At 40.0% G+C, this 21,341-nt stretch overlaps 2 long non-coding RNA genes across 3 annotated transcripts in view; one reads left to right on the top strand and one right to left on the bottom strand.

Annotated features, from left to right (window-relative positions):
- The window catches only part of LOC148401791 (uncharacterized), a 22,317-nt gene extending 8,548 nt beyond the window's left edge, over positions 1 to 13,769 (top strand). The window contains exons 2-3 of the long non-coding RNA XR_015857082.1: positions 2,108 to 2,287; positions 11,183 to 13,769. This is a non-coding gene — a long non-coding RNA (uncharacterized LOC148401791). The remainder of the gene's footprint in view (positions 1 to 2,107; positions 2,288 to 11,182) is intronic.
- Positions 8,306 to 21,341, bottom strand: LOC148401790 (uncharacterized). Of its 2 annotated transcripts, none has more exons than XR_015857080.1 (3): positions 21,120 to 21,340; positions 11,128 to 11,266; positions 8,306 to 8,613 (listed from the first exon to the last, which is right to left on the bottom strand). It is a non-coding gene; the product is annotated as an uncharacterized LOC148401790 (long non-coding RNA). The 2 variants fall into 2 exon arrangements; XR_015857081.1 differs by lacking the exon at positions 8,306 to 8,613 and adding an exon at positions 10,398 to 10,827 and having other exon boundaries at positions 21,120 to 21,341.

The following is a 21,341-nucleotide window of genomic DNA, read 5'->3' as shown; positions in this document are numbered from 1 at the left end:
ATTCAAAAACCATCCGCCCCACCCACACCACAATGAAAAATAATGACTACTTTAACAGGCTTAGCTGTGTGTGGGGTAGGTGGGTAGATGACTCGGGGTGAGCTGTTCCGACTCAGGTGCTTTACTTCACTATAAATGTCAAACTTGGAAACAACTTTCTGATACACAACCGCAGACAGATGACAGAGAGGCTACATTTTAGATATCAGAGCAGCACAGTTTGTGGTTCCACTGGAGGAAAAGGCTGCATTTTGTGAAACCTACCTTGTTGCTCATAACAGAATGGAAAAAGGCAGCCTTTTTCTTGCATTTGGTAGTTTGATCTCTCATTAACTTGTGCTTTTATTGATTTCGTAGTCATGTCAGTACTTTGACTTTAATTGGTCCACATTGCCACTCAATCACCCTGAGAACAGTTGGTAAAATTTTGATGATTTCAAAATGATTTTTTAGCTTATAAATGACTATTTTATATTTTACATGTTTTTGTAATAAAATAATCTCTTTGTCCTATTTGTTAATACTATCGCTAAGGCCAGACAACGTAGGTGTGTGTCTGTAAGTGTGTGTGTGTGTGTGTGGGGGGGGGGGGATCAGCCGCCCCTAGCCTCATCTCGTGCCTCTAATTTGATTTTTAAGAAACCACCGTTCCTGAGGGGGAACAACCTACCCGAGAGAGAAAGCATGACTGATGAGGTGTCAGTCATTTGCCGTGCACTTACGGGCACACCACTGTCAACGTTGCGTTGATTTATTTCCTTGGGCTTCGGGAGCTTAGTCCAACCCATGTGGTAATATCCACATTAAATCGTTAAATTAAAAAAATAATAACGAATAACCGAGCTTAAGGTGTAAGAACTGCCGAGGGCCCTCAGGTACCTGAGAGGATTTAGCGGCGATGAACATTTTGTGTCAATTATGCTTCAAAGGTGCGGATCTCGCCTCTTTTCAAAGCCGAATTAAACCAAGGATGTGAAAAATGTGTTACATTTAAATGTGCATACATGTTGCTGCTTAAAAAGCAAAAACATCTTTAATCCTTCTAATGTAGCATGGTAGACAGATGAAAAGAAAAAGTGGCCAGCGACAAGCTACGGTTTGTTGTTCAGCTACTTTGTGAACTCCATCGCTTCAGATGGTAAAGCAATGAGCAATCTGAAAATCTCTGAGGCGTATCATTACCCTCACAGTAATAACCTTGGTTGTGTTTTGTTAAAAATGGGCAGAAACAGTCTTATTTACCTTTAGGCAACCATAGGAACCTGGTACACAATAACAGCAATAATATTTAGGAAGATTAAAATACAGAAATTTTGACAAATATGTCTGAACAGCTTTGTGATCTTTTCCCTAAAATATTTTAATTCTGATGTCTCGAAAGTTGCACCCATGATTATTTCAACATCAGAGCCCTCAGGGATATAGTGGATAGGCTGCTGTATTAGCAGGCAACATGCTATTGGAGTTTCAAAGTCACTTCCAGCCTGCAACTGACAGCAGCCATTTCTCAAGTGCCGTTCTTGTCAAATCCTACATCCTCGCGATCTCGTGAAACGTCGCCCAAGTCCTGTTCCACCTGACAGCTTGCATAAAACAGAAATGCAAGGGGTACCCGGATTTTGTCTGCTACCTTAAACCAAGTGTGGGTGAATTGTTAAGACTTGGCTGGTAATATATCCTAAAATGCATTTCATGCTGCTATCACAAAGGCTTTATCATTTTACAGAAATATATCAGAGCCGAGGGCAGGGTGTTGTGGGAGTTCACATGCTCCCAAAGAGACTAGCGTTCTGAAGAAGACCGTCCTTGCAGAGTTGATGACCTCCTCACTTTACATTTTTGATAGTGAGAAATGGCTCATGATTTCGCCTGACATGCAATATTGTAATTTCCCCGCGGCTGGGACATGCAAAGTATTGTTGCTTTAACGTATTTTGCGTTAAGTTCTTTTTTTTATGGTTTGTATGATCTAAAAAAATGAAACTTCAAACCGCATTTTGTGTTGTAGTAACCCTTTCTTAGAAAGAAGTGACGCTGCCATTATAGAAGCCTTGACAAAAGTTTGATAATAGAAAGCGTTAATGCCCTTCTTATTTGCGTTCTCTAGGACTATTCATCACAACAATGCACTCTGTGGGCTGCCATAGAAACAACCTCACTGTGGCAGGACTACTTTTGCCGGCACACAATCTGGCGACCTTGAAAATTTCAGCTGCCGAGCCGACTGGCACCGCGCTGCTTTCGACACTCACCCCTGACCATTTTCCGATGCCCACAACAAGAATGAGTAGGCTGGAGTTACTGTATTTTATGTTTACACTCTCTTTGAGCATTTGAAGAGATTTAGACTGCAGCCTGAGGCTTAGACACACTACTATTGCTAACTGGTCACTCCCCCAAACAGCTCCCTGTGTCAGATATAGTGAAATAATGTTTCTACTTGGACATTTTGGCAACTGGAAGATTGGCTGACAAAATGCGATTTGTAGGAATAAGTATCACAAACACAAGGTGTTTACTTTTGAAGGCTGAGTACAGTAAAAAGTAAAAATGGACGTATTTTTTGACATATACTTTGGCCTCAAAAGTCCCTGTTAATTGTCTCGGCATGTACTCTCACTGGAATACAACTCAGTTATTTCACATTTGAAAAAGTTTCCTTTTCTCCATGCTGTTTTTACAGCATTTGCCCAAACTAACTATCACAGACATATTGTAAATCTTCCTCCATTGCACTGAGCAGCAATTTAGAGAAGGGCGTTAAGATGTATATGCTCTTCTTACATCCATTAAAGTGTAAATCAATATTCTTCTTAGCGTTGTGGTTACGCTAGATATAGGTTATCAATATGCAAATTAATAGTTAGCAATGGTATGCGAGCAGTGCTTTCAAATCCTTCTCTGGAGGCGCAAACACTATCAGTAGAACAGACTGATATTTACTACTTACATGAAATGATAACATATTTCCAACAGTATTTTGTCTTCATTTTATAGTGTGTCATGTTGAACGGCTGTGTGTGATGCGTCAACAGTATGATCACACTCATCTGTACACAGCCAACTTAAATGCCATCAAAATCTATGGTACCACCATCGTCGCTTCCCCATCTGGCTGAATTTATTTTACTACAGTATATTTCAAAAAGAAAAAAAAAATACCCAAAATTTGTAACCTTCCAGGCCTTAGTAGTATTGATCGCCAGCATTCTCCTGTGTATTGAGAGAATCTATGCATTGCTGTTCAGGATGGGGTACTCTCACTATCTGCCGTCGCGATAGTTGAAAAAAGCACCCCTGGCACTTGATAGATCAATAATATCCAATATCCTGTCCAGCTTGTGCATGTATCTCCTTATGACCTTTTCACCTTTTTTTATCTGTTGAACATTAGTCACGTGACGTTCGGGGCTCTACAGCATTTTTATTTAGTTTCAGGATAAAAACTCACCGCCTGACAATGAGAGTTGAAAATGTATGTGGTAGAGCATTAAAAGAGGAACTTTTTGAGCTTTAACGCGTGTCAAAAGGATAATTTATCACCAAAACACCCCCAAAGTGATGTTTTCCCCAACTCTGTGCATTCCTGCTCCCGAAGCAACAGCGCCGTCCAATTCAAGAAATTGATTTGTTCTCATTCCTATCCATATGAAATTGGGGAGCCACCCCCGTACCACCTCTGCAGACTAAACACACATCGACTTTCTTGAACAGCCAGCGGGATGCCTGACAAGTGTATAGCGGGAAAGAGGCACATTGAGTGGCCTCCCCAGCCATTGTGCTGGCGTTGTGCCAATGTGGGAAAAAATAAATAAAACCTTGTTTTGTTTTTGAGTGAGTATGGTATTGTTAGTGTAAAAAAGTCGAAGAACCAGATCCATTAAGCAGGACAAAAGCTAATAGCATAAATGAAGGGCTGCTTAACATTATGGGTAGCTCGTGTCAGGAATCACCAGTTTACAGATTCTTACATTACCAAATTCTAGCCAGACTTCAATGTCATCATTATGATATGATGCAAACAAATTGCCAATGATTCCACACATGCAAAGATTTGGAACTCAAGTCAAGAACTGATAAGGGAAGCTGCCTTAAAAGGAAAGACCGTGTAAATAACTTGGATTATTTCCATTTTACTTATCTGAGTCTGAACAATCTTGGAAAATGGACCGGAGTCTCTCCTACACCTCTGTGACGTAACCATAAAAGCATTACTCATGTTATGTTGTTGATGCAATGATATGAGGATGTTGCTAGTATCATAATATCATAGGAGTACACAGTGGATTCATGTTTATGATTATATTATACTGTGGTCTTCGCATAAAGTATTCCCCCATGGAACATGGAAGGGTTGAAGGGAGTGTTGCAAATGTGGTGTTTATGTGGTAACGCACTTCTGTTGTTGTTCTTCCTATTCTTCATTTTAAGAGTATGTTCAGTTAAGCTTTTTGCGACACACCTAATTTGGATTTCATTTCACCGTAACTTTGACATTTTTACTCCTGTAATGACCATGAATTAGGGAATTGAACCCTTCTCATCAGCTTGAGAACACAGCACTAAACCTTGAGCTAGAAGTATGGGCGGCTCTTACACTTTACAACCTTATTAGAAAGAACGTAAAGTGATCCTTATCTTCATATTCGGTGTGGTGGACGGTCTTTCTCGAAGTACATGCCCCCTATAGCCGAACAGAATGGCTTGTTATTGATCCCCCGATGAACGTACACCCAATACTTGTGGTGTGGGGGCGCTGTGGATGTAGGTACAGCCAGTTGAGATGACCCCCGACATCTGTACGCCTCTGCTCTTAGGGCTTCATGTGATGTTTTTCGTCTCAAATAAATGTAATTAGCTGTGACGTGTAGTTGAAAGCCGTCAGGAGAGGCAGAGGCTATCACAGTCAGACATTATGAGTCATGTAAGTCTTGACAGGCTCCGTGCAGATTTTTAATTATAGCCGTGCCAAATGCCTACACATATATTACACCCTCTATGACCACCTAAGTAATAGTATTGATTGACGCCCTGGAGATCTTTTCATATAATGTCAAAAGTGATGTTGGTATTGAATGTTAATTTCAAGCAACGTTTCTTAATCAAAATAGAGCCTAGCGCTCAGTGCAGCACAAATAGATTTTTCTGCTCCACTTACATGGATCGATACTTTTCCTGCTTTGTCTTGAGATCTGGTAACGTGAGTAACGCACATAATCTAATCACATCAAAATGACTGTTGTATGAAAAAATGATATGTGTGCGTCTTTTCTTCAGTAGAGCCCCATACAATAACTAGCACCTGTCGGACTGCGGTTATAAATCACAGTGCCATTCTAGCATAAAGACAGGAATGAAAGTCACGCATTCCTTTTAAGTGAGGGTTCACAGTTTGAACCTCAGGCACGCCAGTCCATAAATCGCAGCATCAATTATTTACCCAAATCTGTTTTAATGTGCCAAAAGAACCCCCTGCGGGAAAGCTAATGCAAGTAGCAGAAAACAAGGAGAACAGATAGAATGAACCCGAGCCTTTATACATTGCGTCGCCGATGAAGAGTGCACCATGCTGACAGTCGCTCAGAGTCATCAGGAGCCATATTAGTGGTTGAATCATAGACATTTCCATTCATTGGAAAGCGGAAATGCCTCTCGATTGAGACATGTCGAGTTATAGGGGAGACACCGGGACTAGCGAGTCAATGGCATGTTTACTTTTGGCATGCTTTCAAAAACGGTGTCACTCAGCGATGCAAGTCATTTGACAATGCAACCGACAAACTCGGAGAAAATAACAATGCAATCTCAGCTTAGCTGTTAGGAATCGTGAGTCCATCATGATCACACACTGAGACCAAGTAAACACAAAGACATTCCCCTTGGTGTCAGTCATCTCTATGCGGAATGTGTTTCGCTATTCTATCACCTTGTTCCGTGAATGCAAATGTGTAAAGACCCGGAGAAAGAATACTAAACATGCTATTGGGAAGAAGAATCCAGGCAAAGTCCAACGACAAAACAAAATCTTGACATACGAGGCACGAATCCAAACACATAGATATTCCATCTCTATGTATTTTACATCAAAGTGGAAAATATCCCTTCGCTTCAGGACAACTCCATGACTCAGAATGAAACAGAAATAATTCTTAAATTGCCTCTGTTCACTCTCCATCCACTAATTGCTTTACATTTCCATAGAGCAAAACCTCGCCCAGAGCAAAATACACCGCTGCACACTATCATTGTTGTAAGTCTTGTGTGCGTTATCAGTGATCCAAGATGAGCGCCGATCTCTGTCGTAATCTATGCATGCTAAATGAACACGGAAGAAACTGAACTCCCCTGTTTAGGCCCCCAGATTGACAGAGGGTGTGTAAGGAGCCCTTGCAAGGCCGTAAACAGTGGCGATGATAAATATCTGCTGTCACTTCTAACATGACTCACTTGTCGCTGCACACAAAGGAGGCTGGAGCTACTGCATGCGCACAATCTTGCAAATTCTTGATCTGATTACACAAACCAGAGGCACTCCAAAATAGTTTCTATTACAGGGAAGTGGGCTGAAGCAGGAAAGAGCGCTCCATCGAATAGTGAATAATGAGTCGAAAAAGCACACACCAGCAACACAATCACTCTCACAATGAATGTCTTATGTGCTTTTCAGTTCCGCTTACTCTGGTCCTTGCCCTCAATTGTAGCAGCATCAAATAAGCGCTAGTTAATATGGGGAAGCGATTGAGCTCTGAGATCACACAAAGACACACAATTGGCTGCAAACTCACCATCTATGGGTCCATTTTGGCGGGTGCCCAAGCAAGTCTTAATTGAATCCCAATTCCCCTCAAATTTGTGAGATTACCGGGATTGACTCCCTCTGTTTTGAACGAGCTAGAAAATTGCATAACCATACAATACATCGTTGGAATGGAATATTTAAGAAAATGCGACGAGCCTCAATAAGAAAAATGATCAAATCAAAAATAAATCTTACTAAGAGTTGTTTGTTTTCATTTTGTACTACATAATGACAGTCTACAATACATGTACAGTATTGACTGAGGTCAATCACTTTCAAATTTAAGCACCGAAACCACTTAATTTTTTTTAATGATGCTACGTTGGCATGGTTACAGTAGTAGGATGGAAGAAACACGAGCAGGTGTCACACATTTTTGTTTTTGGTCTTGGATACGTGATTTGTGACTCTATTGACAAACAAGTTTGCAAACGTTACGACACAGATTGTGCTTTATCTAAAAATCACATTACAAATGTGGAATTTGAAAAAAAAAAAAAAAAAACAGTTGTTATCATATAATTAAGTCTTCTGAATATTTGCATGTGTTCCCCTTGGCCCAAACACATGCAAATGAACAGGATTAATAGCTGTGAATTACCAATAGGTGTTAGTGTGACTTATTACTTGTGTCTGCGATCACTGTGATAAAGTAGCATCCTAGGCAACATATTTGTCAGCCTTTAAACGAGACTGAACAACCAATGATCATGAATCTGAATGAGAAAAGAGACAATCCATTAATTTGAAGTATCGCTTTTGCATTGAAGTGATGGAGGAATGCCCGCCTCACTATTGCCATTAGTATCACCAAATAAAGAAATATAACGCTGGTTGAAAATCATTTGGAGGCACCACTGTTTAGCAGAGGAGTAACTATTGCAGGAATGCACAACTGGTACCCTGTAGGCTGTAAATGACCTGTGCCCACATGCCAAGTGTTCTCCAAATTAATTGAAATAATAATAATAATGACAATAACAATAATATTCTATTCAATCATTTTCACACCTAGGCAAGTCTTTTGTTTTGGACAGCATTGTGCCTTTCTGGGTCAAGAGAGGTATCGCACCCTCAGTGCACTTGACAATTTGGAAACAAAAAGTAGACTCCGCCCGATATAAAAAGTGGTGTGTGGTCTTATGTGCCCCTAAAGTAGCGCTGATAAAAAAAAATGGTGGCCAGAAATTAATTCAGTGCAGTTAGTGGCCTGGATGTCTTGTTGACCATTTATTGAACACATTTAACATTTAAAGAAGGTTGTCCCAACAGCAATTATACTCTTCAATGATTAATTTAAATGGGACCCATTTATATACTTTGACTCAGGGGTAGATTACGGGTTGCCTAACTTGGGATGTATTTGCTATGTGGAGTGACGCCGGTAACAAATTAAAAAGTAACGTTATTTATTTATTTATTTGAATTGGGACAATGCATATTAATGAACATCAGCAAATGTAAATATGGCAGATTAAAGCTACAAAGATAGTCCATAGTCCCCAGTCAGGCCAATATATAAAGAAAATATAACATATGTATGTATAAATATATACATACAAAATAAGAAAGAAAGAAAAAGTGCAATATAAGTAACACAAAAGAAATGTAAGGAGTCTCGTGGTCACATAACTGGTTTGTTTTTAGCCATAGTTCTAAAGCTGATCAGTGTAGGGCTCTCCCGTATATTCAGAGGAAGATTGTTCCAGATGTTAATGGCCCTCACAGAGAGTGTTCTGTCCAAAAGTTGATCTCCTGTGGGGGACATCACAGTCCCCTCTAGAGGAGGCCCTGGCCCCCAGGCAACTTGAAGTCTTATGTTTGAACAAGGTAGACAACCGAGTAGGGACTATTATTTTTCTAGGATATGGAATCAAGTAGCCATTTATAATAAGTGAAAACTATAGACTCTTTACATCTAAAAATAATCTTTCACAGTGTGTTAAGACATGATGGTTGTCTTCATTTAAAAGAAAAAGAAACATTCTTAAACATTACTGTTGCTTCCAATTAAGTACTGGCAAAAGTTTTATGTTAAGTGGAGTTGTCTTCATCTGTAAAACCAAATAATCAGCAGTTAATTAACGAAAAAATTTTTCCAAGGTAACCGTGGCTGTTAATGAGCATAATGTGTTTATTTTGACTCATTGACCCTGAGCTGCGAGATACCTGAATTCTCTTAACAAGATGAGCAACAGTATCAATGCATTGTCAGCCTCAAAAACTTTCTGAACAGATCAAGTCGAGGGGTGAAAGAAGAAAGAAAAAAAAAAAAATCACTTTTAACACACGTCACACCAGAAGACAATCTATCAGGATTTTTGTTTAGAGCCATGAAATTGTGAGGCCTTTGCTAATTTCTGTTGGAAGGAAAGCTCAAAAATACTTTGGTTACCTTTACATGTGTGTAGCAACCTTTATATACACATCCTCAATTTGCCTTTGACCGAGATCAACTATGTAAGCATCAGACACATGCTGGTCTTGCAAAACTGCAGAAACTCTGCAAGTAATAAAACATCCTTATTGAAAAATTTCCACATCGAAAGCAGAATAATAGCCCTATAATCTCCGTCCTTAAAAAAACGAAAGTAAGCAAGCGCTCCCGTATGCAACAATTCACTTTGTTTATTTGAAACTCACCAAGTGGCAAAAAAGCAGCTGCTACAGTATCTCGGCAGTCTCAAGGGCCCAGTTAATTTTAGAAAGATAATCTCCTGCAATATGCTGGGGGATTAAGACGTTAAAAGTCCCGTCATAGGAAGACGATAAGGCCACGCATTGCATGAAGCATTGAGTGCATTTGAGGAATGCTAATCAGCGTGCCAATCAGTGAAAACAACCAGTTGTTCAATGACATTTCATTGCAATTTGCCACCAGCTCTTTATATGAGCCACAAATGATGATTGTGGTGCTGAGCAGTTAATCCTCAACTATGTTAGTATTATCTGCTAAAGCCCTCCTGCAGTACCTTCTCAAATTACCTGCAGGAGCGGGAATGCCACCATGAAGAAGGAAAAGCACAGAGTATGTCTTAATCAATAGCATTTGCATATGAGGCATAAAACTAATCCTAATCAGAGGGCGGCTCTCCACCCGAAGCCTTTTCTCATCCTCGCCAAGCAATCCCGCTTTGACTAAATGATCCCTTGACAATATTCACCTTGCCAGTATGAACAAAAGCGAGCCATTTTTTTCCTGTGCAGAAGGGGGGAATTCTTTTGGGTGTTTGGTCTAAGCATGAAAGCAGCGTGCGGTGCAAAGAATAAAGACGCCGGCGGGCGGATTGTTGGAGGGTTTGCAGAGCAGAATCAGTACGTCGCTGCTTGAGGTCTGGAAGGTAACCAAAGGCGTAAATTTGAGGAGCGAAACAAAGCGCTGATTTGGACCCATCAGGTTCTTTGTGAGCATAAGCACAGTTGGCTATGCCTGGCGATCCGCGCTTACTTCCGAGGCTAACGCCAAGGTTTTCATGCACTCACCCTGGGGAAATAGTTGGGGCTCCCCTATTTATTTATAGCTAGACGGCTGAGCAAAATGTAACAAAAGATAATGTACCGAAAACAAATCCAGTGATTGTGACGTAGAGCAGAAAAAAACTAGGTCTCAAAACAGCCCTTAACGCCTCATATTGTGGAGACCGAGTGTCATGACTAATTTCAGTATTGGATAAGATACAGTGCCTTAAAAAAATTGTAAAAAAGTGACATTTATTTTTCCCTGAGCGGCAGTTGCAGAAAAGGAGGCATCATATGTGGGAAGACTAATAGGACGACAGCCGAGGTTGGATGGTGGAGATACTCAGTGTGAAATGAAGATGACAGAAATCAGCAAGGAAGGGATTTCTTCTCCTACCCGTTCCTTTTCAAACATCCGCAAACAGGATGAGATTTGAACAGCAGTGACCCGCCTGCATTACACTGCTGTTCTTCTTCATGCAGCTTTCTTTATGGTAATTTCCACCCCTGGGTGCTGTTTGGCAGCATTTCCTGGCTGGGCGTCAGAAGAATCTCACCCTGTTTATAGACTATCAAATGCATTACCGACTCATTATCAACAGTGCCGTGTGGCCATGGAATTCTGTCGCTTTCACCACATTTCCACTGTGTTAGCCACATGTGCCCAGGTGTTTGCTTTTTTTTTTTTTTTCTGATTATGCCGTGTGGGTGGGTATGCATGTACGCGTGTGCATGTGTCTATCCAATGCAGAGAAAAAGTTACCGCGACGAAAGCATGGCTGATCCCGTTTCACACGGTGTCTCATTTCTGAATTTGGAGCCAAGTGATTGGTCACTGAGTTTAGCAGCAGACTAACAGTTGGAATTACCTTGAAATCCGTTGTACATTTGCCAGCATCTAATTCTTTCTCTGCTTTATTGCAGCCAGGCGCTGTGCAGTCGTGCAGCGCCTCGATGTTGTTGTGATGTAACGCGACGTGAAACTCTCTGAAGGTCTCGGCTCAGCGACTGCAAATGGGAGACAGTTTAACGTCAGCAGCCATTATGAATCTACCTGCGGACGGTGACGGCAGAAGAAAGTAGTGTTACTCGGCTCGGAAATGACAGCATTGACCAGAGCCTGCCTAAATCAGATTGATGATCCATTTTTTTCCTCGCCTGCGGGCCACAGTAATGTAAGGGTCTGGGATCCACCCGGGCTGCGGAGACAGATGGGACCTTGTCTGCTATGACCTTGCTGAGCTAATATTTCTCCCAGGCCTTGTCTGTTACTTCATCATTAAAGGTGCCGTGGCTATTAACGGAGAGGGGAATACTTCAAAGACAGTTTAATCGGACAGGACACGTTCCAGGCAAAGATAAATCACAGAAGTACGGCAATACCACGACATCATTAGTCATATGACTAATACTTTATTAATTGTTAATCACTTTGTTAAATAAATAGTCGATTCATTCATTGTTAAACCACTTTGGATAGTCATTACACTACCTAATAACATAAAGTTACACGAACAACGTTATTACAGAATGCATGCCTGCCTTGCCCACCTGGGGACAGTAAAAGTGACAGAGCGGCATACTGTTTATGTTAACTATAATCAGTTCATCAGTACTATTTGGCAGCATTTTCTGGCTGGGCTTCAGAAGAATCTCAGTGTTTATAGACCAGTTGTTTGTAGTGGGTCTTCACAGACAATATACAATCTATGACTCTTATTTTGTCTGTCTACATGTGTTGTTACATCGTTTGTGTTCAAGCCATTGTCTAAAGAGTTGCAGAACAGATGTTCTATTTTAGCACTAACATTTAAGATATCAGACTCAGAAGCAGCTATAAATCTACAAAGTGAAATTGTAATTTAAGTGAAGTAATGAAAGTAAAGTTTTATCCGACAAAACATGTTATTCAATAGGAAAAACAATTTAATATAATCTTTTTTTAACCTAAAAGTACTCTGTATTGGTGATACTGGCACCAGTATTTACTTGGTATCGATCCAAAACCTCAGGTATCCCACAACTCTAGCCGGAATCAGAGGACGAGGGTTCATAGGGTACAAGAAGTTAAGAGTTTCCGTAAGACATTTAAAAACTAATAAAATAACCTTCAAATTGATCCTGAAACACACAGGAACCGAATGCAGTGATTTTAAAATTGCTTCCACCTTCTACTCTTTATCAGGACATCCGCCACTGAGTTCTATAATAATTATAAGCTTGAAATTGGTTTTGTTTTCGGGAAGACCAGATAGCAGGGCATTACAGTCGTCAATCCAGTTAGAAGCATGTATTTGCGTCTCCGTGTTGGCTCAAGAGCGAACAGGGCGGACTCTGACTATATTCTTCAAGTGATAAAAACTATTTTCATGACTGTATTTACTGTAACTTTCAAAGATTCCGGCGAGAAGATTCATTTTATTATTCTACCATCCATTTGAGATTGGTTTTAACAATCAAGAGGGACCACTTACAATCTCACTGAGCCAGTTGAATATTTTCAAGAACGTGACGCCCATTTTAGTTTTACTTTATGAGCACTAAAAAGTATTGATGTTCTGCATCCAATTCATCATTACACCCATTGAGCATGTTTGTGATGGCAGTTTGTTCTATAACAGTGCCTTTATTGAGGAGTCATCCTTTTGCTGCTTTGTGAGATTTTATGACCCAAAATAAATCTACTGACACTTGGAATGGATGACGATGCCCGAGTGAGGCCTGGAAATATGGCCAAGGAAGCAATCCAGCAGGTCACTGTTACTCATCCCCCAGTAGGTAAAAGAGCGATAAGGATATAATCAAAACAGTGAGGCGAAGGCCAACTGTAGCCAGACTCCAATGACAGATGGGCTCCTACTTTCCAACCCTTTCTCTTGACACAGAAGAAATTAAATAAGAAGATCCCACAAGCCCAAATTCACATTTGGTCTTTGCAGGGGTAACGCGCCGTTGAAATGTACTTTCATTTTGCATCCAATGCAGCGAGGTGTTTTCTTTTTTTTTCCCCTCATAATGAACTCAATAGAGATTCCCAAAGCACCACAGTGTAGATAATGCACAGTGGGTGGTAACAGTTGTGTGATCATTCAAAACCAAATTCAAACCCTCGATCCTCAAGCGACTCCCCAGGCAGACTCTGTCCCAGATGTTTGCTGAGTTTATGATTTGTTCTGGAATACGGTATGAGCAATAAGTAAAGCCTCCCTGTGGCCTTGCAGCCAGATTGGATTGGAAAAACATGTTGCACCTGATGTGAATCAAGTGGGAAGCAGCAAGGTCGCTGGTGTTGCTGCAACCTTAATGCAAATCTGATGAAAAATACAGCTGCAGTGGATTGTTGGTGCAAACTCAATTTCTGTATCATTTCTAAATTGTAAATCCTCTACAAAAATGGAATCATCAAAACCTCAATGCAATGCTTCCTTGCAATATGAGTTGTGTGCTTTCCCTATTGAGAATCCAAGAAATGTTTAGCTGTTAAACTATATCTGTAAAGAAATAAGAAAATGCCAAGGAATAAAACCAATTTTGCAATGTTTTTGTTTTTTCCCTCAATTCCCTGGACATTGTGGTTTTCATTCTGGTGTACACTATGTGCCTCTGCCTGGCACAATAATACAGACATACAAATAATTATTGTTTGGGATAACTCGGCTTCTTTGCAAAGGATATAAAATATATCCGTTTGAGTATTGTGGCATACCTTATGGCTACATATGTTGATCCACCATTTGCGTTCAAATATCCCTTGCTTAGCACCACAACAGCAATGCTTTTTGTTAGCTTGTTTATGGCTTTTTCCAGTATCTGTTAGCATTAAACTACCAGGCTCTAAAGCTATGTCATCATTTTAAATATACGCGTAACTCTTTTGAAGATGACTAAAGTACATTTACGATGTTCAGCATGTAGTGTTAAGCTGTATGTCTAGTCTTCTTTGATTGGGAAGTCTTTTTATAATTATATAAAATTTTAATAAAGTTCAAATATTCTATTAAATATTGAATAGAAAAACATGCATCAACATGAATCTCTGCATGGCTGCTTACTGTAAACAACAACATGCTTGAAGCTTGGTCTGTGCTTCCCACTACATGACCCGGTAAATATAATGATAAAAACATATACTTTTAAATTCCAGTTGATGTGTTTTCCTACAATCTTGACAGATTGTGTAAAGTCACAAACTGCAGTTCAGTTGTTGAGGCAATTTGTTAGTAGTTTATTTCTAAATGTCTGCTAAATATTGTGCATTACCTCTGCTGTGATACCAGGCGTCATATTGATATTTCTAACGGGGCACATTTGCAATAATTAACACAGCTAACGTTTTTTTTGTTCAGATTATTAATGGAGATGATGATTCATAGAAGTGCACATTAAATTGTCATTTTCTTTCCTTTTCGCACGCCAACTAAAATTACTAAGTGGGACGATAAAAAGGTCAACGTGATCATTCCATACTTCAGCTAGAGAACAATTATGGGACAGTCTAACAGTCATTTTGTCAGGTGGAGTGAGTGACAACTCTATATGGTGGCAATCAGTAAAAATCATTTTAGATCAGTTTTTTGTTGCTCTGTAATTTTCATGGGCTAAACGTTAAACGGAATGCAACAAGTAAAATTGAGAAAAATGAATATTTATGCGCCTTATCATTCTCTTTGAAAATTCACTTAAAGTCCAATTCGATTCCCACTCAATTAGTTGTGTTCAGAGCAAGGATAAACTTGGGAATGGTTCCAAAAGACTGACTCTCAAGCTTGCAATCTCCAGCACTCAATAGCACCATGATTAAAGTCAGTCGACTTTATTGATTGCAAAGAAGGGAGAAACAACCCTGCACCTTTCAGCTCATCAAGCTCAGCTTCCTCTTCTGTAAAACGTGGTGTTGGGGATGTTGGGAGGGGGCATGCTCCTTTGACCACGTCGTCTCCTGTTGCACTCGGCCACTCTGGCCATGCTCGGTTAGCCTTCCTCATTTCATCAGTTGGGAAAGTGTTTTTGCCTTTTGCGCCACGGAAAGCAGCCACAAGTTAAATTGAGTTACCTGCTCGGAGATGGTTTCATTTTCTCGGGATGGCCCCGGAGATTCTTGATGGAGCTGCTAACTACTCGTCACCTTTCTTGTCCGCTCGTGTTCATCTGAGCGGTGAGCAGCGACAGCGCTGAGGAATAGACGGCGTGGGATTCTTTACATCAACTCAACCGTGGAGGGAGATCAGATACACTGCGCTTGATAATCTCTTAACTCGACTTGTGTGTTTTAGTTTAGGGACACACCTCTTTTTAATTGTTGTGGGATTCTCATGTAATGCAAGATGAAAACTGTATGATTAAAGAATGCACTGCCCTATCCACTGAAGCTCTTTCATCTGGAGCCAAGTCAAAAGCTATTAAAAAGTCTGTATTTATAGACCGAATGAAGCTGGAGAGAACATTTGCAGCACACCAAAATATTTTAAAAGCTATAAACCTCTCCAAATGTGATAAGTCTTTCATTTAAATATGAATACACAAGGATTAGCGTGTAGTTTTGGCTCTTTTTTTGGTCCACCTACCCCCATTGTGTCTACTGAGTCACAAATAGCCTCCACAATATTGCTGAGTATTGCTATAAACAGAAGTCCTGTGACGTCCTATCTTCCCAGAACTAGTTCTTTGTGCAAATTATACACACTGCAAATTAATGAAGAGAAGCTGCTCTCCACAAAATCTGGCACACATATAATTTGAACAATTTTGATTCTCATTCCTCCCTTCCGATTTGATGGCTCGAATGACTATCCTGGCTGATTATTCGGTTGTGTGGACTATATTAACGGGTAAAAAGCTAACATAGCAAGCAAATTCCAATTCTCATGAATAAAAAGTGCAAATACACATGTTTTTTCAAAGTTCCTGTTAGATAAACAATCAGTGTAACTTCCAGATCCACTTAGCAAGTTAATTTCACATTTAAATTTTGGCATATTTTTCCAAATGGAATTAGCATGTCTCATAAAACTCTGGAAATTACAGCCACCTCAAACTTCAGCAAGTCGTGCCTTTTCTGTGATTGGGCAGGAATTTTCAGGTTCTGTATTTTGGGTGTGTCAAAGGTCTAGATGGGAGAATCGCTGCAACTTTAATGTGTATGCAAGTCAGACACGTAAAATAGTTAGAGGAAGTCAACCCCCAAATTCTCTTTTTGATATTACATATGTGTCTCCCCAGTTCTGATCAATACTGCGTTTGTGGAAGAGGAGTTACACAGCAATATTCACCCATTTTTATCAACCTCAAGGGACAGCCATTTTGACATCTGGTGTTGATCAATCACTGCTCACCAGTTTTCTGAAGCTAAGCCAGGATTGATTGTTACCTGAAACCTGGCAACTTTGATGTCATTTTCAGTCGACAGCAAGTGGCAAAATGGCCACCCCCTGAGATGGATACAAATAGGGTGATTTTGCCTTTTTAATTCACATTCCACAAACAAAACAATCAGAAGACTGCACTTCGAGTTGGGCTTCACAGAAAATATTACAGTGAAAATTTGGGGGTTGACTTTCAGCACCAACAGGAGAATATGTGCGCCTATATGAGCAGTAAAAGCAAAGATGGCTTTCTTTTTATTGTCGTCATGTGTGGGGTCTCTCACATTTTAAAAAGGTGACAAATCTTTTTTGTGTACCAGGGTGAAGATATCATTTTGTTCATTTACAGATCATTTACGGCATCTTGGACAAAACATTTTTGTCCTTCTAGGGCTGTTTCCATTTTTGCCCCATTAGGCTGTTAAGTCAGGCAGACCTGAGAATTTTCAGTCCCATGCTCTAACGATTGGCAGAAATGTTTTAGTGAAGTATTGTTGCTCCTTTTTGAAGAAAGCTCAGGGTCAATGAACACTTGAACCATTGCCAGCTCACATTTGCAACGTTCCCGTATAGACAGACACTGCCATGGGGTCTCCTGCGCATACCACTGAGATTTTCAGGCTTTTTAGAGGTCTTAATGTCATCCAGCTGCCACTCTATCACCTCACAGTGAAGTGGCAGATCAATTTTTTTCTGCATTTCAGCCAATCTCAGTGAAAAAAACTTCCAAAAAATAACAACCACAAATGTCTCAAGCATTGTCATAACCACTGCCTGCAGGCTTGTCATCATTTTCCTGCACAAGGTAACCTACAAGTCTCCTCATTATAAGTCTCCAGCATCTTTGGCGTTTTACAAAAAGAATAGTAGGCTGTACAGATTCAAACCAAGTTTGAATTGGTACAATTCTAGGCTTGTGTACAAATTGTAACAAATTCAGGCAAAGCTATAAATTGTTTTTAATTCATTGTTTTAAAGATAACCAGTGTCAGTCTCAAAATTGGGAAATGTGCATCGTTTGGCAGCAATAGTGGATGCAGGACTTTAAAAATGGCATGAAAGAAGGACAGCGAGATACTGTAGGCACTCATTGTGTCTACTCAAGCACATTACTGTAATTTACATTCTCATGCGCAGTGCAGAAGTCAGGGAGTTCACAGAAACGCTTCTTATAAAGAGGCCATAAATATTGGAGGTACATTCTCATCAGAGCAATTTTAAATTCATCACCATCAGTGAATCTGGTGGTCGTGCCATGGCGTAGGCATGAGTGGATGCCAATGGAACTGGTTCCCTTTTTATTTATTGATGACGGGACAAAAGTAGCAGAATGAATTCTGAAGTGTTTCAGACAATTCAACCAGCTCATACTCGGTCAAATGCTTCTGAACTCATTGGACGGCAGGTCATAGTGCAGGTGGACAATGACCTGAAGCATAGCAGAGTTTTTTTTTTTTTTGGGACAAACACTGGAAGGCTATGTGAAGTCAACCTGAACTGAATCCAAATGAACATGCTGCAGACAAAGCTGACACTATACAATAAGGCCTTCTCTGGAAATGATCTCACTCATTATGTATCCCTGTGGAAATGGGCTACAGAGCCAAATGTGGTCAACTTTTGAGGTGCCACCGCATTTGTAAAGTATGTGCGACCAGATCATTTTCTTTCATTCATCCTTTATGTAAGACAATTAATTGTAGATGTTATTAAACTATGTTTCTTAAACTTAAACAACTACCGTATTTTCCGCACTGTAAGGCGCACCGGATTATAAGGCGCACCTTCAATGAATGGCCCATTTTAAAACTTTGTCCATATATAAGATATATACATTGGCCCGCGGGCCGGACTTTGGACACGCCTGCTGTAGTGGCTCAATATTGGTCCATACATAAGGCGCACCTGATCATAAGGCGCACTGTCGGCTTTTGAGAAAATTGGAGGTTTTTAGGTGCGCCTTATAGTGCGGAAAATACGATAATCTTAAATTATCCATAATGACTTAAATCAATAAGTGCTTTTTCAATAATTCTTTGAGAAAGCAAAGCAAAGACAAACCCAACATTCTGTGATTTGCTGTACTGAAAATTTCTCTGTGAGTTTACCTGACTGTCTTTTAATATTAAACCCAAGGACACAAGTTCACATGATCAGCCATTTTAGATGATACAATTCCCCAATAAAATTATAATGAATCATTTTATGGTTGTGATTTATCTAAAAAAAGAAAAGGATAGCGAGAAAGAGCGAACCACTCTATTATGTACATTAATCCTTATTGGGTTTGACATAATGGATATTTAAAACGTGTCAATCTATACATGACGTGCGGGGGGGATTGGCTTGTGTCCCATCTGTCCCTATAGATAACCACAAACGATGGTAGTCAAACCAAGGGGTGCTGTAAAGAAGTGATTCAACGGGATTGGAGTTGAGAGAATAAATGGAATGAGGTGATTAGAGGATGGAAGGAGCAGGAGGCAGGTTTCGTTGGTGTGCATGGACGAGGGAGCACAGTGAAGATATGAGAGCGGCGGGGAAAAACGAGGGAAATAGGAATAGCGGGGACATGAAAGAATAGCAGCAGACAGTCCGCCACCCCACAGTCACATCCAACGATTTACTATGTTCTGGCTCATAATGTTTTATAGTACAATCACTGATGGTGCAGTAGTCAGTAGTGATCTAATTTCACAACTCATATCCTTCAGTAATGTGAACACAAAGGGAGAGGCTGAACCATTAGCAGCGTCCAGTGCTCATCTGCCGCTACTCATGCATAATTGGCTTCCACGGAAGGAGGCAAAAAAAAAAGGGGGGGTAAACAGCAAGCGATCATATTAACTCGACAAAGTCCTAATTGAAATCGGTTAACAATCAGAAGAGATGATAAAGGCCAAAGAGACACAGAGCCCCACAGCGAAGACTCGAGTTTAATTTATAATCAAGTGTGACATTTTACCTAAGCCATCCATTTTTTACACTAAAATCAACTCTTGCCCATCTTCACACGTGAGCATTCAGTGCATTTCCAATTCAAAATGACCTCCGAGTGTCAGCACTAAAATGAGGTAGTGTCACTCTCTGTCCATGAAATATGAACAAATAACCGAACGTGCAAAACCCACAAGAAAAAATGTAAAGCACATTCGCAAACATGTCTAGTAAACATAAAATTTGATGGGGACACCTAGATAAAATTAATGCACTGTAATATAACAGCTCTCCAATAAAAATTTTAATGTTCACTTTTATTTGAAAGGAGTGTTGATTTATTTTATTCATTTCCAAGTGCTCTTTCGTGAGCTCTACCTTCAGACCTGTAAAGTCAACCGTGTGTCAACAATACAAATGAAATCAAAAAAGCAAACTAACAGACCTCAATTCTGACTGGAGCCGTTTATGATATTATGCAGCAATCAGACAATAGCCAAATCTTGTTTTGTGTTATTTATAGCCTGTAGAACGGAGACCTGTACCACTAGATGGCACACGTAGCTCTTTACACTGGAATTTGAGCCCCCAGACATGATGAGGAGAGGAAAACACAGTGCTTTTGTCTTTGTTATGCAACACAGAAAAGCCTCTCTCAGTTGAGTAGAAATATTGGTGTGCTAGTAATACACAAAAGAAAATCTCTCTCTGCCTGAACCTATTTTTCAACAAGAGAGTTCATCATGACAGCAAATTTATCAAGGGAGAGAAAAGCAGAAATAAAACTCAATCTCCTGAATCTTTATTGCGAACCTGACTCATTCATATTTGAGAGCCTGGCCGTCATCCGTGCAATTGAAACGCATAATAAATTGTGAATAGGGTGTGCGTGTTTGGGTTCAAAGGGTTCGGAAGAGGCAGACCAAAAGACAACACAAGATGCCCTTCGGTGCAGTGCTTGCACGGATGAATTATACTACATTAAAAATACTGACGTGGCGCATGTGCATTGAATAATCGAGTCCCAAATTGATATGTGTACTGCGTGTCTCTGTCCTCACTTTCAATTCAAATCACGATAAAATTATGGAAGGCTGTCAAGATCGCTTTTTTTCTCATTTAGTCAAAGTCCAAACTTTTTGCTAAATTGGCCAGATTTGTTGATAGATTGATATTGCAAATGAGAATCTATTGGGTTTTTTTTCATTTTATTATTGATTTACCAAGATAGTTGAAGATTAAAATAACAAATTTAAATACAACTGAACTATTTTATGAAAGTAGAATGATTTCTTATTTACATGTATTGAGTTTGTTTTATTATTGTTATATTGATGAAAGGGGTGATATTGGTGTTTCGACTGCAGGCCATGTTGTATTGTGTTTTATTTTTAATGCAAATTAAATCATTCTCGGAGTTATCTAATTTATTTTAACTTCATACAAAACAAAATACTTGATAATCACAAAATAATCATCCATAGTCTTTTTGTTGCTTGCAATCACTGTGAGTGTGTACCGCGGACGCGCGGTAGAGTTAGTAGTAAATAGACAGCTCTCACCAGTCGTCCGTGGGTTATTTTGCCTTTCCCTGTGCATTGTCACTGGCAGCGTCTCTGATCTTAGCGTCGCCTTAGTCCTTGGTGTGCAGATTTTTGAATGAGGAAGTGTCTTGTGTCACTGATTATATTGCAAACAGACACCTGTGTGCACGTGAACTGGAACGTGCTCGCACCCGATCATGAGCGCTTGCTCATGTGCGCGTTCCGTTTGTGCGTGTTCCA

The sequence above is a fragment of the Syngnathus floridae genome, chromosome 2, assembly GCF_059516105.1.
Source record: "Syngnathus floridae isolate MCC-2025c chromosome 2, RoL_Sflo_1.0, whole genome shotgun sequence".
In the NCBI taxonomy this organism is placed as follows: domain Eukaryota; kingdom Metazoa; phylum Chordata; class Actinopteri; order Syngnathiformes; family Syngnathidae; genus Syngnathus; species Syngnathus floridae.
The sequence above is the reverse complement of the archived record's forward strand: the minus strand, read 5'-3'. Positions and strand labels throughout refer to the sequence as shown.